This window comes from Drosophila mojavensis, unplaced genomic scaffold (genome assembly GCF_018153725.1).
Source record: "Drosophila mojavensis isolate 15081-1352.22 unplaced genomic scaffold, ASM1815372v1 contig_108, whole genome shotgun sequence".
NCBI lineage: Eukaryota > Metazoa > Arthropoda > Insecta > Diptera > Drosophilidae > Drosophila > Drosophila mojavensis.
In genome coordinates, this window is record NW_025318636.1 from 645,258 (window position 1) to 663,383 (window position 18,126).

Consider the following 18,126-nt stretch of genomic DNA (forward strand, 5'->3'; position numbering starts at 1 on the left):
ATGCTAACCTCACAAAGTATATGTAGTGGACCCTCTGTTGCCTATCGCCTCGAATAACGAACGTATCGTATGACGAACGCATTAACGTACAATGTTTCGCATAACGACCAACAAAAATTTGAAAACATTTTCGGCGCTATTTTGCATGCAATTTAGGTGCAATATTTTTGGTTTCGGTTAAAAATCATTTCGCTAAAGGAACAGGATGCTGGAGTGTCCACTGTACATACAGTATGTCCATTAATTGGTTTCAAAACAAAGCAAGTCAGATGGCCCTGAACCCATTTTCAATGGGAAATCAGGGTATAATGGTTTTGTTAAAAGTATGTAACAGGCAGAAGGAGGCGTGGCAGACCCCACAAAGTATATATATTCTTGATCAGGTCTACAAGCTGAGTCGATTTGGCCCTGTCCGTCCGTCCGTCCGTCCGTATGTATGAACGCGTCGATCTTAGAAGATATAAGAGCTAGAGACTTGAAACTTTTTTTCCTAGGTCCGTGTATATCACGCGCATATCAAGTTTTTCTTTTTATATCGATAACTACTCCCGAAAAACTAGTTATTTAATTATATATCCTACACCTTTAGAGCTAGAGCTTCCAAATTTTAAATGTAGACTTATAAATATTTTATAAAATTTCGATTTTTGTTGTAATTTACCCCCCACCCCTGAATCCACCCCCTCACCCTTACCTTTGTAAAAAGCGTATTTCAAATACTAGAGACTTGTGCTTTAAATTGTACATACATTTTCACCATATGATTACGCCCTGAAAGATTCATTAAGATTGTACGTCTAGAAACTAAATTATTCAACAAATAAATTCTTATAATGTTGCCCACACTACAGCGCAGTCGCTGCTTACTGCGCAGTTAGCAGAGCGCGTTCTAATACGTGCGTGTGTATGTATATGTGTCGAAAAGAAGTGCAGACTGATTAGGATATCAGATTAGAGGGTTCAGTGTATCTCCTAGTCGAGCAGTCTCGACTAGAGTCTTCTTAATTGTTTTTACTATGTGGCGTCGTAAAAATAATATGATTTCGTTTTAAATACTGTTTTTCGAAACGATGCCGTGGTGCTGTAGGCAGAAGCGCCGTCGATCTTTATTTTAGATATTTTGACATGAACATGCTATTCGGCTTGGGTGCGAGATCAAATCCCGCGGAAAGCTCGAGATTATAAATTGCAAATTTTTGTTATTTTAGCTTTTTTATATTTTATTAATTTTATAAAAATGTTTCCTTCCGTATTATCAATGCCTATTAAGCCTATTTATGTGTACAAATACATAAATAGCTGGCAGACGCATATAAATGCCGCAATATGGGCACTATAAATGCCGATTGCCACGCCCCTAGTGGCCGTAGACTGCTCATTTTTGGTCAGTTCAACCGGTAACCTGAATGCAAAATTTGAATTTTAACGCTCAAAAAATGTGAAAATTATAGGGTATTTTTTGGTGTACCACGGCCTTTAAACTGTAGGAGATGTAAACTTTTGCGGTTTGCTACGCCCCCTATGGGCGGACATATATCTACCATTGCTCGTTGGACTTGGATGGTCAACCCGCATATATCTACCAAATTTCAGATCTCTAGCATCAATAGTGCCTAAAATATAGCGGAATTCGAAAAATCACTATATCTAGTAGGCGTAGATATAAAATTATTTCACCCATCTTTATTAAATGGGAGCATCAGCTTACGTGCAATTTCAGCATTCTAGGTTTACAAAAGATGGAGATATGGAGATATATCCGCCATAGCTCGTGGTCTTGGGTGCTCGACGCGGACCTACATATTAAATTTCAGCTTACTGGCTTTTCAACTAACATGATTTCGTGTATATTGGAAAATGCATTTTCCGATTTGTCACGCCCCTAGTGGGCGGATCGGGAAAATTTTACCACTTTATAAATCGGAGATATACACGAGTATATGCTCCAAAGTCTCTATCTTTAATAGCGCCGAAATAGATTGCGTTCATACGGACAGACGGACAGCAAGACGGGCATTGCACAAAACCAATATACTCATTTCACTTTCGTGAATGAGTCTAAAAAATTAATGATCATTTCCAAGTGTATGCAGAGTTATGCTAGAAACATCTCTTCAAATGAGGAACCTATAATCAATTATATTTTCTATCTCTATCTGTCAATCGACGTGATCATACATACGAGCATATACCGTATGGGATCTACTATATCTCCTTTTGCTTCGTACGTATATTTTAACAAAACCTTTGTACCCTATAAACGATTATTTTGCCCATAGTGAGTATATATTCAGATATGCGGTGAAGCACTAGATATAAGAGCTACACGAATAATTCCGTCCAATGAGTGACGCTTATTGTTAAAATTTAATTTTAAAATGAATGAATGAAATGAATGAGTTTATTAAAAATAATCCTCTTGTTCTCTAAAAATAAGTTATTTCTACTACCATTGTGTGTATTCGTGTAGCGTTCTACTTATAATAATATTCCGTTACCTTTTTAATATTAATAACATTTTGTCAATTGTTTCTTATTTTATTTTCAGAATGTTGAGTTTGTGTTATGTCTTGATACGATAACCCGAAGCTTAGATTCCAATCAACCTAATGTATTATATATAGTGACATAATCATACTGATTACGTCTACAATATTCAGAAGCTGTATGGTCGCGTCATTAAGCTGATTCGTCTTTGCAAGGCGCGCAGCTTCGTTGACCTAGGTCTAGTATTCGGATGATGTGTTGGAATTGTGTGGTGAAATGCCCAACACTGAATACTCATACACTCACACAGTGCATAATAGACAATTAGAAGTTGACGCAACATTGTTAATGTGTTGGAATTGTGTGGTGAAATGCCCAACACTGAATACTCATAAATAAATACTGCATAAATACGTGTCAATAGACCTACAATTGTTAGTCTTAAGTTGATATTCAATAAAGCAAGTTGTCATAATCCAACCTTGACTTCGTCTTTTAAATCATATTAGCGTTGCTGTTAGTATATGTCGCAGCATTTATTCGACTCGTAACAGTTTTATCTTAGTGGCGCAGCCGGTAGGATAGTAATAAATTGTGGATCCTGATGCAATAACTAAGTTATTAATTCTTGTGTCCCGTTTACTGCTATCCGCTAAACAACAAACGCGAAGGCAACCCACGCGATGGTCAATATCGCGTCAAGTTTTAAAATAAAACCTCGACAGTGACGTGTATACCGAAATTCGCATATTGCCAAAGCCGCGGATTGTGCAAAAAACTTGAAAATAATTCAAGAAGACGCTATAGAATTCGAAGAGAATATAATTCCAGAAACATTTGGTTTTCTCGCAAACCTTCGAAAGTGCTATCAGTGCATACAAACCCCAACATACGTACTAAATAATCAATAAAAATAAAATAAACCGACAACAAATAATAAATAAAATATAATTATAATAAATTAAATAAATAAACAAAATGGAAGGCGACGCAACAACACCCCTTTCTGATACCAACATGACCCAAGTGATTAATCAACTTAAAAATGTTGAAAAGTTCACCGGAAATAAAAACGCTTTATACACGTTCATCAACCGGATCGATTATATACTGGCCCTGTACACCACCAACGATGCGAGGCAGAGATCAATACTCTTTGGACTTGTTGAAAGCTGCATCAGCAGTGAAGTCATGTTATCTCTTGGCATGACCAACCTAACTACATGGACGGATCTCCGAAAACAGCTAATCCTAAACTTCAAGACGCAGACCAAGAACCATATTCTACTGGAGGAATTCAGGAACACTCCGTTCAAAGGCAACGTACGAGCTTTTCTGGAAGAAGCAGAACACCGTAGGCAGACATTGATGAGTAAGCTAGAATTAGAAAATAATCAAGATGAAAAAATACTATATGATCGATTAATTAAAACAAGTATTGACGACCTAATTCAAAAACTTCCTACCAATATTTGTATTCGAATCATAAATTGCGAAATTCCAGATTTAAGATCACTAATTAACATATTACAAGAAAAAAATCTTTTTGATGAACCCTGTCAAAATTTAAATCAAAACAAAGTAAAGCAAGATAAAAATTTTAAGCCAACTTATCCAAATCCAAATATTCAAAAGTTTCCCACATTTCTTCAACCAAACCATCCTTATGTCCCATATCAACCTTATTTTCAACAACCATATCTTCCACCTAATCATTATTCACCTCGACCGATGCAACCAACGCCTAACCCAGTTAGACCATTTAACCCTACACTTAGACCAATTTTCAGACAAAATCAATTTGACAATAATCGTTTTGGACAACATACACAAACAACTCCACAACAAACTCCTTTCAATAGTTTTGGCGTAGCCAACCAACCAACAAAGCGTGTTAGACAAGCAGAAAGTGAACAAAGTAAAATGAGTATAGATGAAGAAACTAGAAATCAAGAAGAGATAAATTATCACGACTATATGCAGAAAGAATATTATAATCAATTAGCTTCTTATTCCCAATACTATCCTCAATATTACCAAGAACAAAGTTATCCACAAACCTCAGACTATACATACACACAACCAGCCACAACCGAACAGGAAACAGAACAACCAAATGAAATAGAAATCGAGAAAGCCGAAAATTTTTCAGCTGCCAGCCTCGGAAACCAACAATACATAATTATCACCTATAAAGGAAAAAATATAAAATGTTTAATAGATACAGGATCTACTGTTAATATGATGACATACAATGTTTTTAATTTACCAATTCACGATACCGATTGTCTTATTCAAACCAGCAATGGACCTTTGACTATCACAAAAAAGGTGAATGTTCTTTCAAACAACTTGTTCAAAAGTAATAATGAATTTCTTTTACATCAATTTTCACCAGATTACGATCTACTAATTGGTAGAAAACTGCTTTCAGACGCACAAGCCGTTATAGATTATAAATCCCAAACTGTTAATTTATACAATAAAAAGTATAAATTAATCAATGATATTCCGATCACAAACCAAAATCATTTCGTAGCTCAACCAATTCTTGAAACTTATCAACACCTCAACAACCCAATCAGAGATAATTCTAAAAATCAAGAATCTATCAACTCAAGTCCTTACCGACTAGACCATTTAAATGAAGAAGAAAAATTTAATTTAATAAGTTTATTGAAACAATATCAACACATTCAGTTCAAAGAAGGCGATCAACTTAGTTTCAGTAATCAAGAAAAACATGTTATTAACACTACTCACAATTCACCTTTGTATACAAAACCATACAGTTATCCACAAGCATACGAACAAGAAGTTGAACACCAAATTCAAGACATGTTAGATCAAGGTATAATACGCCCCAGTAATTCCCCTTATTGTAGTCCTTTATGGATCGTACCGAAAAAACAAGACGCTTCAGGTAAACAAAAATTTAGAATCGTAATTGACTATAGAAAATTAAACGACGTAACTATAAATGACAGACACCCAATACCAAACATGGATGAGATTTTAGGAAAACTAGGCAAATGCAATTATTTCACAACAATCGACCTTGCAAAAGGTTTCCATCAACTTGAAATGCATACAGATTCCATCAAAAAAACAGCCTTTTCCACAAAAAATGGCCATTATGAATATCTTCGTATGCCATTTGGATTAAAGAATGCACCTGCAACCTTTCAACGTTGCATGAATAATGTTTTGCGACCGTTAATAAATAAACACTGTTTAGTATATCTTGACGATATAATTGTATATTCAACATCTTTAAAAGAACACCTACATTCACTGCAATTAGTTTTCGAGAAGCTTTCTGAAGCAAATCTCAAATTACAACTTGACAAATGTGAGTTTCTAAAACAAGAAACTTCCTTCCTAGGACACGTCATAACTAAGGATGGAATAAAACCCAATCCTGATAAAATCAAGGCAATTCTAAAATATCCTATTCCCACAAAAACTAAAGAAATAAAAGGTTTTCTCGGACTAACCGGTTATTATAGAAAGTTTATTCCAAATTTTGCAGACATAGCCAAACCAATGACAACAGTACTTCGAAAAGACGCAAAAATAGACACTAAAAATCCAGAATACATTAGAGCTTTTGAAAAGCTAAAACAACTTATTTCCAATGACCCAATTTTAAAAATTCCAGATTTCAAAAATAAATTCATTTTAACAACTGACGCAAGTAACGTAGCCCTTGGAGCTGTACTTTCTCAAGACGGACATCCTATCAGTTTTATTAGCAGAACCCTCAATGATCACGAAACCAATTATAGCGCTATAGAAAAAGAACTTTTAGCTATTGTATGGGCAACAAAAACCTTTCGACACTACCTTCTAGGTCGACATTTTGAAATCAATAGTGACCATCAACCATTATGTTGGTTGTATAAAATGAAAGAGCCAAATTCAAAATTAACCCGATGGAGAGTAAAATTATCAGAATACGATTTTGACATAAAATACATAAAAGGAAAAGAAAACCACATAGCTGACGCTCTATCGCGAGTAAAAATAGAACAGACTTATTTCGGAGAAGAAACACAACATAGCGCTGACGAAGATAACAGTAATTTAATTTGCATTACAGAGAAACCAATAAACACATTTAAAAGACAAATTATATTTTCCAAAGGCATTCCAAATATTACAAAACAGAATTACTTCAAAAAACTTATAATTCACATCACATACGACAACATGACTAAAGACAAAGCCGAAAAATATTTAATTGACTATTTTTGTACAAAAACTAGTGCAATGTTTATAGACAGTGATGCAGATTTCGAAATCATTCAAAACGCACATAAAGAAATTATCAACACTAGCCACACTAAAATTCTACGAAGCCTCATTCAATTAAAAATATAAACTCATATGCCGAATTTAAAGAACTTATTTTGAAAACCCATGAAAAACTCTTACACCCCGGAATTCAAAAAACAAATAAACTCTTCAGTGAAACTTACTATTTCCCCAACAGCCAATTACTGACACAAAACATAGTAAACGAATGTAACATTTGCAATTTAGCAAAAACCGAACACAGAAACACAAACATGCCAATGAAAATTACTCCCAGACCCGAACATTGTCGCGATAAATTTGTAATAGACATTTATTCCTCTGAAGGCAAACATTATCTTAGTTGCATAGACATTTACTCAAAATTCGCTACTCTTGAAAATATTAAAGCAAAAGACTGGATAGAATGCAAGAATGCATTAATGCGTATATTCAATCAGTTAGGAAAGCCAAAATTATTAAAAGCTGACCGAGACGGCGCATTTACCAGCTTAGCACTCAAAAAATGGCTTGAAAATGAAGGAGTAGAATTACAATTAAATACTACAAAAACAGGAATAGCAGACATAGAACGACTACACAAAACAATAAACGAAAAAATTAGAATAATCAACACTTTAAATGACGAAGAAAATAAACTCAGCAAAATAGAAACCATACTTTACATTTACAATCACAAGACTAAGCATGACACAACTGGACAAACTCCTGCACACATATTTTTATATGCGGGACAACCAAAGTTAAACACTCAAGAAAATAAAGAAAAAGTAATAAATAAAATCAACAGTGACCGACAAGAATACGAAGTCGATACCAGATATCGAAAAGGACCATTACAAAAAGGAAAACTAGAAAACCCCTTTAAAGCCAATAAAAATGTTGAAAAAATAGATCCAGATCATTACCAAATTACTAACAGAAATAGAATTACACGTTACTATAAAACTCAGTTTAAAAAATTAAAGAAAATTAACCAAATTCAAATTCCACAGGTTTCTACTTCATAATCATACTATCATTTCCCATATCCCAATTGACTTTCAATCCATTAATACAATCAAAATTATCCCATATCCTGATCATAATGGCTATCAACTCGATTACATTAGCACAACTTCTTATTATGAGAAAGATAATAAAATCTTTAATTAAGCCAAATACCATTGTAACTTGGAACATAACTTCTACAATTGTAAAACAAAATTGCCAAAAAAAAAAAAAAAAAAAAAAAAATAATAATAATAATGTTAGTCTTAATATTCAGGGTAACAAAATTATAAATATCAATCAATGTAAACTGCAAATAAACGACATAATTGTAAGCGATAACTATTTTCAACTAGAAGTTGACCTTACACCATTGTATCCCCCAATAGAAATTATTAAAGTAAAACCTATAAAACATGATGACATTGTAAAAATTGTATCACAAAATAATACTTTAACATATACAATCATTGTAATCACAATAACCATATTCATAATTGTAATCCTATATTTTAAATATGTATCTTGTAACCCCATAAAATTATTTCGAACAAAATTTAAAAAACAAATTCACGAGCCCAACAAACAAACAACGCCATCAGTCGAAACAGAAGAGCAAAAACAGGAAAACACGATCATCGAGATGACACAATCAACTTTACCAAAACTTTACCCGTCTGTGTCACCTTGACTCGCAGGCTCGCCTCTTAAGGAGAGGGAAGTGACATAATCATACTGATTACGTCTACAATATTCAGAAGCTGTATGGTCGCGTCATTAAGCTGATTCGTCTTTGCAAGGCGCGCAGCTTCGTTGACCTAGGTCTAGTATTCGGATGATGTGTTGGAATTGTGTGGTGAAATGCCCAACACTGAATACTCATACACTCACACAGTGCATAATAGACAATTAGAAGTTGACGCAACATTGTTAATGTGTTGGAATTGTGTGGTGAAATGCCCAACACTGAATACTCATAAATAAATACTGCATAAATACGTGTCAATAGACCTACAATTGTTAGTCTTAAGTTGATATTCAATAAAGCAAGTTGTCATAATCCAACCTTGACTTCGTCTTTTAAATCATATTAGCGTTGCTGTTAGTATATGTCGCAGCATTTATTCGACTCGTAACAGTTTTATCTTAGTATATGCATGTTTCAAAACCACCTAAAGAAAAAACTTCAATAAGTAATTACTTTAAGCTTCTAAAATCAATCGCTGGTCATCACAACAAAAACCTAACAGTGGAGGGTATTCATAAAAAAATAAATCTAGCCGACTCCAAATTATCGTGGGAGCATGAGCGTTTCTGTATGAAACGGTTTCCTGCATTTACATTATCCTCAGCGAAATCCCCTGTAAGTCCGCTGCGAACTACGATGTTTAAGGATAACGAATCGTATATAATAGAGCATTTGGTTATTTCCGTGAAGAATATAGCCGAATCACTTGCTTGTTATATGTATAAAATAGATCCCTTCTCTGAAGTTTTTGAAGGTCATGCTGTAAGTTTAACGGTACATTCTTTTAGATCTATGTATTTAAATTTTATCTCAATTATAGGCTATAATTGAAGACAATATTCGTCCATACCTCGGAATCAAAGCGACTTTGCAGAATAACGACATTAAAGACGGATTTGAAAAATATCTGAAAAACGTCAAAATATTTTTTGACAAACCGGATGAACGGGAACCAGATTTTATGTTTTATAATAGCAACAATCCAAAGCTTAATATCTATCGAGTCAAGCCCGCAATATTTGATCTATTTCTAACTTTCGCTATATCCGTTTATCTGTTTGGTGTTTATTTTGCCATCCATTTTTTTCCCAGATTTTATTCATTAATATCGAACAGCACAAATATTTACATTCGCTGTTTTATTAAATCATCACCTAACGCCTTAAAACGAAAATAAAATACCCAATACTAAATCAAAGAAAAAGAGTTGAATTACAGATATTATTTAGTATTCATTATCATACAGAATTGTAAGCTATCTGAAATAAATCTAAGTCAACTGACAGAAGGACTTTTTTTTTAAACTTTCTGAAAAATATATTGATATTGTGCAAAAATGGTTATTAAAACAAATAAAAATTGTATGATTATTAAGTCAAGCCAACATTTTTAAAGGTTAGTATACAAGGCACTAAGGAAGGCACAAGGAAATAATCGAAAAAATATGAAGTACCTCTATGCATAATTATGCATACACTTTTCATTGAATACAGGAAAATTTAACAGTTAAAATAGGATAATGCTAACCTCACAAAGTATATGTAGTGGACCCTCTGTTGCCTATCGCCTCGAATAACGAACGTATCGTATGACGAACGCATTAACGTACAATGTTTCGCATAACGACCAACAAAAATTTGAAAACATTTTCGGCGCTATTTTGCATGCAATTTAGGTGCAATATTTTTGGTTTCGGTTAAAAATCATTTCGCTAAAGGAACAGGATGCTGGAGTGTCCACTGTACATACAGTATGTCCATTAATTGGTTTCAAAACAAAGCAAGTCAGATGGCCCTGAACCCATTTTCAATGGGAAATCAGGGTATAATGGTTTTGTTAAAAGTATGTAACAGGCAGAAGGAGGCGTGGCAGACCCCACAAAGTATATATATTCTTGATCAGGTCTACGAGCTGAGTCGATTTGGCCCTGTCCGTCCGTCCGTCCGTCCGTATGTATGAACGCGTCGATCTCAGAAGATATAAGAGCTAGAGACTTGAAACTTTTTTTCCTAGGTCCGTGTATATCACGCGCATATCAAGTTTTTCTTTTTATATCGATAACTACTCCCGAAAAGCGAGTTATTTAATTATGTCTCCTACACCTTTAGAGCTAGAGCTTCCAAATTTTAAATGTAGACTTATAAATATTTTATAAAATTTCGATTTTTGTTGTAATTTACCCCCCACCCCTGAATCCACCCCCTCACCCTTACCTTTGTAAAAAGCGTATTTCAAATACTAGAGACTTGTGCTTTAAATTGTACATACATTTTCACCATATGATTACGCCCTGAAAGATTCATTAAGATTGTACGTCTAGAAACTAAATTATTCAACAAATAAATTCTTATAATGTTGCCCACACTACAGCGCAGTCGCTGCTTACTGCGCAGTTAGCAGAGCGCGTTCTAATACGTGCGTGTGTATGTATATGTGTCGAAAAGAAGTGCAGACTGATTAGGATATCAGATTTGAGGGTTCAGTGTATCTCCTAGTCGAGCAGTCTCGACTAGAGTCTTCTTAATTGTTTTTACTATGTGGCGTCGTAAAAATAATATGATTTCGTTTTAAATACTGTTTTTCGAAACGATGCCGTGGTGCTGCAGGCAGAAGCGCCGTCGATCTTTATTTTAGATATTTTGACATGAACATGCTATTCGGCTTGGGTGCGAGATCAAATCCCGCGGAAAGCTCGAGATTATAAATTGCAAATTTTTGTTATTTTAGCTTTTTTATATTTTATTAAATTTATAAAAATGTTTCCTTCCGTATTATCAATGCCTATTAAGCCTATTTATGTGTACAAATACATAAATAGCTGGCAGACGCATATAAATGCCGCAATATGGGCACTATAAATGCCGATTGCCACGCCCCTAGTGGCCGTAGACTGCTCATTTTTGGTCAGTTCAACCGGTAACCTGAATGCAAAATTTGAATTCTAACGCTCAAAAAATGTGAAAATTATAGGGTATTTTTTGGTGTACCACGGCCTTTAAACTGTAGGAGATGTAAACTTTTGCGGTTTGCTACGCCCCCTATGGGCGGACATATATCTACCATTGCTCGTTGGACTTGGATGGTCAACCCGCATATATCTACCAAATTTCAGATCTCTAGCATCAATAGTGCCTAAAATATAGCGGAATTCGAAAAATCACTATATCTAGTAGGCGTAGATATAAAATTATTTCACCCATCTTTATTAAATGGGAGCATCAGCTTACGTGCAATTTCAGCATTCTAGGTTTACAAAAGATGGAGATATGGAGATATATCCGCCATAGCTCGTGGTCTTGGGTGCTCGACGCGGACCTATATATTAAATTTCAGCTTACTGGCTTTTCAACTAACATGATTTCGTGTATATTGGAAAATGCATTTTCCGATTTGTCACGCCCCTAGTGGGCGGATCGGGAAAATTTTACCACTTTATAAATCGGAGATATACACGAGTATATGCTCCAAAGTCTCTATCTTTAATAGCGCCGAAATAGATTGCGTTCATACGGACAGACGGACAGCAATACGGGCATTGCACAAAACCAATATACTCATTTCAATTTCGTGAATGAGTCTAAAAAATTAATGATCATTTCCAAGTGTATGCAGAGTTATGCTAGAAACATCTCTTCAAATGAGGAACCTATAATCAATTATATTTTCTATCTCTATCTGTCAATCGACGTGATCATACATACGAGCATGTACCGTATGGGATCTACTATATCTCCTTTTGCTTCGTACGTATATTTTAACAAAACCTTTGTACCCTATAAACGATCATTTTGCCCATAGTGAGTATATATTCAGATATGCGGTGAAGCACTAGATATAAGAGCTACACGAATAATTCCGTCCAATGAGTGACGCTTATTGTTAAAATTTAATTTTAAAATAGAAATGAATGAGTTTCTTAAAAATAATCCTCTTGTTCTCTAAAAATAAGGTATTTCTACTACCATTGTGTGTATTCGTGTAGCGTTCTACTTATAATAATATTCCGTTACCTTTGTAATATTAATAACATTTTGTCAATTGTTTCTAATTTTATTTTCAGAATGTTGAGTTTGTGTTATGTCTTGATACGATAACCCGAAGCTTAGATTCCAATCAACCTAATGTATTATATATGCATGTTTCAAAACCACCTAAAGAAAAAACTTCAATAAGTAATTACTTTAAGCTTCTAAAATCAATCGCTGGTCATCACAACAAAAACCTAACAGTGGAGGGTATTCATAAAAAAATAAATCTAGCCGACTCCAAATTATCGTGGGAGTATGAGCGTTTCTGTATGAAACGGTTTCCTGCATTTACATTATCCTCAGCGAAATCCCCTGTAAGTCCGCTGCGAACTACGATGTTTAAGGATAACGAATCGTATATAATAGAGCATTTGGTTATTTCCGTGAAGAATATAGCCGAATCACTTGCTTGTTATATGTATAAAATAGATCCCTTCTCTGAAGTTTTTGAAGGTCATGCTGTAAGTTTAACGGTACATTCTTTTAGATCTATGTATTTAAATTTTATCTCAATTATAGGCTATAATTGAAGACAATATTCGTCCATACCTCGGAATCAAAGCGACTTTGCAGAATAACGACATTAAAGACGGATTTGAAAAATATCTGAAAAACGTCAAAATATTTTTTGACAAACCGGATGAACGGGAACCAGATTTTATGTTTTATAATAGCAACAATCCAAAGCTTAATATCTATCGAGTCAAGCCCGCAATATTTGATCTATTTCTAACTTTCGCTATATCCGTTTATCTGTTTGGTGTTTATTTTGCCATCCATTTTTTTCCCAGATTTTATTCATTAATATCGAACAGCACAAATATTTACATTCGCTGTTTTATTAAATCATCACCTAACGCCTTAAAACGAAAATAAAATACCCACCACTAAATCAAAGAAAAAGAGTTGAATTACAGATATTATTTAGTATTCATTATCATACAGAATTTTAAGCTATCTGAAATAAATCTAAGTCAACTGACAGAAGGACTTTTTTTTAAAACTTTCTGAAAAATATAATGATATTGTGCAAAAATGTTTATTATAACAAATAAAAATTGTATAATTATTAAGTCAAGCCAACATTTTTAAAGGTTAGTATACAAGGCACTAAGGAAGGCACATGGAAATAATCGAAAAAATATGAAGTACCTCTATGCATAATTATACATACACTTTTCATTGAATACAGGAAAATTTAACAGTTAAAATAGGATAATGCTAACCTCACAAAGTATATGCAGTGGACCCTCTGTTGCCTATCGCCTCGAATAACGAACGTATCGTATGACGAACGCATTAACGTACAATGTTTCGCATAACGACCAACAAAAATTTGAAAACATTTTCGGCGCTATTTTGCATGCAATTTAGGTGCAACATTTTTGGTTTCGGTTAAAAATCATTTCGCTAAAGGAACAGGATGCTGGAGTGTCCACTGTACATACAGTATGTCCATTAATTGGTTTCAAAACAAAGCAAGTCAGATGGCCCTGACTTCAGGGTATAATGGTTTTGTTAAAAGTATGTAACAGGCAAAAAGAGGCGTGGCAGACCCCACAAAGTATATATATTCTTGATCAGGGCGACGAGCTGAGTCGATTTGGCCCTGTCCGTCTGTCCGTCCGTCCGTCCGTCCGTCCGTCCGTCCGTATGTATGAACGCGTCGATCTCAGAAGATATAAAAGCTAGAGACTTGAAATTTGTTTTCCTAGGTCCGTGTATATCACGCGCATATCAAGTTTTTCTTTATATATCGATAACTACTCCCGATATTTTATTATCGATCAAAAACCTTATCGAAAGCTAATTTTTTAATTATATCTCCTACACCTTTAGAGCTAGAGCTTCCAAATTTTAAATGTAGACTTATATGTATTTTATATAATTTCGGTTTTTTTTGTAATTTACCCCGCAGCCCTATATCCACCCCCTCACCCTCACCTTTGTAAAAGGCGTATTTAAGGTACTAGAGACGTGTGCTTTGGAATATACATACATTTGAGCATTATGATTATGTTTTGAAAGTTTCATTAAGATTGTACGTCTAGAAATTAAATTATTCAACAAATAAATTCTTATGTTGCCCACACTGCAGCGCAGCCCAAGCGCAGTCGCTGCTTACTGCGCAGTTAGCAGAGCGCGTTCTAATACGTGCGTGTGTATGTATGTGTGTCGAAAGGAAGTCCAGACTGATTAGGATATCAGATTAGAGGGTTCAGGGCATTTCCTAGTCGAGCAATCTCGACTAGAGTCTTCTTACTTGTTTAAAATGAGAGCATGAAGTCATTTGGAAACAGGCATTGTATTTTTGAGTGTTCGCTAGAAAATGTCGTGATTCTAGTGTTTCGCCATAGAGCAGGGAACGCAATGGCTCTGGTGGCGGGACCACTAATGGCAATGTCACTTTACCACTAAGGCAGCACAAACCGGGTGTTTCACCAGCAAACTTCAATGCGCCACAATGCTGGCAAACAACGTCAATTGGATCAATGCAAACTAAACGATTCAAGCTGTAGTCAATGGAACAATCATATCGAAACGCTACTTGATTCAAATCAATACTTGAACCATTTCTTCTTGCAGTTCGAAGAATATTCCTCTGTTAATATGTACGATAAGCTCGACGATTTCTTGTTCCTAATTTGACTGTTTGACGGGCTGCCTATCTTTGCTCTTGTGTTCGAAAAGCGCGAATTAAGACCCTTCTTTGCTCCATACTAACACGGCACTCTTCTCAGGCGAATTCTCGTTCTTCGTCAGATAATTGACTCGCGGCATTCCGTTGCCAAATTGCCAAAGATTAGATCTTCTAGGACGCGGAATTTTTATTAACAGTAATACTGAATATGCACTCGCATGAATAATTGTTATAAATGAGAGCATGGCCGGAAACTGTCACTGCTATCAAGCCTACTAAGAAAATTCTAAATCACAATGCAAAGACAGCTCCGAAATTAAAGAACTTTTAGGGATAACGGATTTTTCGTCAATTTTTCAGATATATTTTATATTTTTTAAAGATATATTCTGTCCAGCAGATCTGGAGTTATAAGACTTGTAACAAACCCGACTTTGTTTTATATATAGTTAAAAAAAAAATATATATATATATATACACTCATGGTCAAATTAATAGGTGTGAAATTTTTTTTTTTTTAATGGGAATAACGTCTATATTTTTTCATGAACCTAAAAAATTCAACTTATATTAAAAAATAGACACATCATAGAATAAAAACAACAAAAACAAGTAAGAAAGCTCTAGTCGAGACTACTCGACTACGAGATCCCCTGAACCCTTGGAGTAATAGCTATTTCAATAATTTTTCGCGTCTTTCAGCTTACACAAGAAACACGCACACACACACACACACGCACGCACGCACGCACACACAGGCATACATACACACACATACATACAAACATACACACACACACACATACACAAACAATTATATACATATACACACACACAAGCATAAACACGCATGGGCGGCAGTGAGCGCTTACTATGAGAACTTAATTGCTTAATAACTTTTTTTGTGGACGTACGATCTTCATGAAACTTTCAGATTATGATTATAACATGAATATGCATGTAATTGCCAAAGCACAAGTCTCTAGTATTTGAAATACGCTTTTTACAAAAGTGAGGGTGAGGGGGTGAATTTAAGGGTGGGGGGTAAATTTTAACAAAAACCGAAATTGTATTAATTGCATATAGGCATACATTAAAATTTTGGAGACTCTAGCAATAAAGGTGTAGAAGATATAATTTTATAGCTGGTTTTCGATAAGGTTTTTTATCGATAAAAAAGATCGGGATGAGTTATCGATTTTTAATGATAAACTTGATATGCGCGCTGTAATTACGAACACTTTAAAAAAAATTTGAAGTCTCTAGCTCTTAGATCTTCTGAAATCGACGCGTTCATACATACGGACAGACGGACAGACGGACGGACGGACAGACGGACAGACGGACAGGGCCAAATCAACTCAGCTCGTCGCCCTGATCAAGAATATATATACTTTGTGGGGTCTGCCACGCCTCCTTCTGCCTGTTACATACATTTCAACAAAACCATTATACCCTGATTTCCCATTGAAAATGGGTTCAGGGTATAACAAGTTTAAAAAATAATAATTTTTAGTATAATTTTGGCATACTTCACAAAGAACTCAAATTTTTGCTGGCCAGATTAATAGGTGTGCCCAGCACAAATAAAAAAAAAAAATTAAAAATTCTTAAATATTGTACAATATTTAGAATATATTTAGATAAGTATGGTTAATACCCTGTATATCCGCCTTTATTCGCAATGACTTTGCTGATTCTTTGGGGCATAGAGGATATTAACTTTCTACACCTTTGCACAGGATCGGTGCTCCATTCCTCCTGAGTATTTTCCAATAATTGGGTGTAATTGAAGCAGGTAGTCTTGGAAATTTGCCTTTTCAGGTGTCCCCAAAGGTTCTCAATTGGATTGAGATCTGGAGACTGACTTGGCCACTCATAAACTTCAATTATATTTTCATGAAACCAATCCTTAACTACTGGGGAGTCCTATTTAGGATGGTTATCCTGTTGGAATTTCTATTTTAGAGGTATGTTGTCGTGGGCATGTGGTAGCATAACACTACTCAAAAGTTCCTTTTACAGGAATCTGTCCATTATGAAAATGGTCGATGGTCCAATTCAAAAGCATGCTATGAAAAGCAGTCCCAAGCCATTATGCCGCCTCCTCCGTGCTTAACCGTCTTTTTTTTTTTGTATATCTAGGATCCAATTCTTTGCCTATAGGTCTTCGAATATTTATATTTGAGTCATTCTCAAATAAATTTGATTTTGGTTTCATCACTCCAGAGAATTTTTCTCCATTTACGCTCCCCCTCTAAACCACACCTGGCCTTGTGAGTTTGAGCAAAATTAAGCCTCATCCGAATATTTGATTTACGCAATAGAGGAACCCTGCGAGCAACTCTCCCAGGTAGATTCGAGCTTAATAGCCGTCGACGAATAGTTCGTGCCGATACAACATTGCCCATTTCGATGGCAATCGCTCTCGAAGACTTAAAGGGTCCCTTTTAGCCAAGGTGACTATCTGGGAATCCTCTCTTACGGTAGTTTTCCTCCGGGCACCCGGCTTCCTTTTATCTTTTTTTGGTGCTAGAGCATTTGTAACAAAGTTCTCTAATCGTCCCATTAGTAAGGCAATGCATGTATAAGTTTTACCCTCTTCACGAAGCTTGAGAACGAGATTTCTCTCTTCAGCACTGCAGTGAACTCCACGACCCATCTAATTTTATTTAAATGTTGCAAATGAAAATGTTGATGCTTCAATCAAATTATATTCAATAAAAATACTACCTTTGCTTACTCAAAAACACTTTAATATTTTAATAATTTTTTGTTTAGTTAAACAGACCTATTAATGTGTCCAGGTCGATTTTGAGGTAGAGAATGTATAACAGCCAAAACTTTTTAGCGAGTAAATTTTTTTGGGGGGATTTACCTATTTCCTTTTTAAATAGTGTGGCCATACCTAACAA

The 18,126-nt window shown here is 35.0% G+C and overlaps 3 long non-coding RNA genes across 3 annotated transcripts; 2 read left to right on the top strand and 1 right to left on the bottom strand.

Moving 5' to 3' along the window:
* Positions 1-2,546: 2,546 nt before the first annotated feature.
* Positions 2,547-12,714, bottom strand: LOC122757565. The gene is made up of 2 exons (XR_006357643.1): positions 12,661-12,714; positions 2,547-2,606 (listed from the first exon to the last, which is right to left on the bottom strand). It is a non-coding gene; the product is annotated as an uncharacterized LOC122757565 (long non-coding RNA).
* Positions 8,951-9,825, top strand: LOC122757561. Its single transcript, XR_006357637.1, has 2 exons — positions 8,951-9,304; positions 9,363-9,825. It is a non-coding gene; the product is annotated as an uncharacterized LOC122757561 (long non-coding RNA).
* LOC6578195 lies at positions 11,926-13,463 on the top strand. The gene is made up of 2 exons (XR_001449489.3): positions 11,926-13,031; positions 13,090-13,463. It is a non-coding gene; the product is annotated as an uncharacterized LOC6578195 (long non-coding RNA).
* Positions 13,464-18,126: the final 4,663 nt, after the last annotated feature.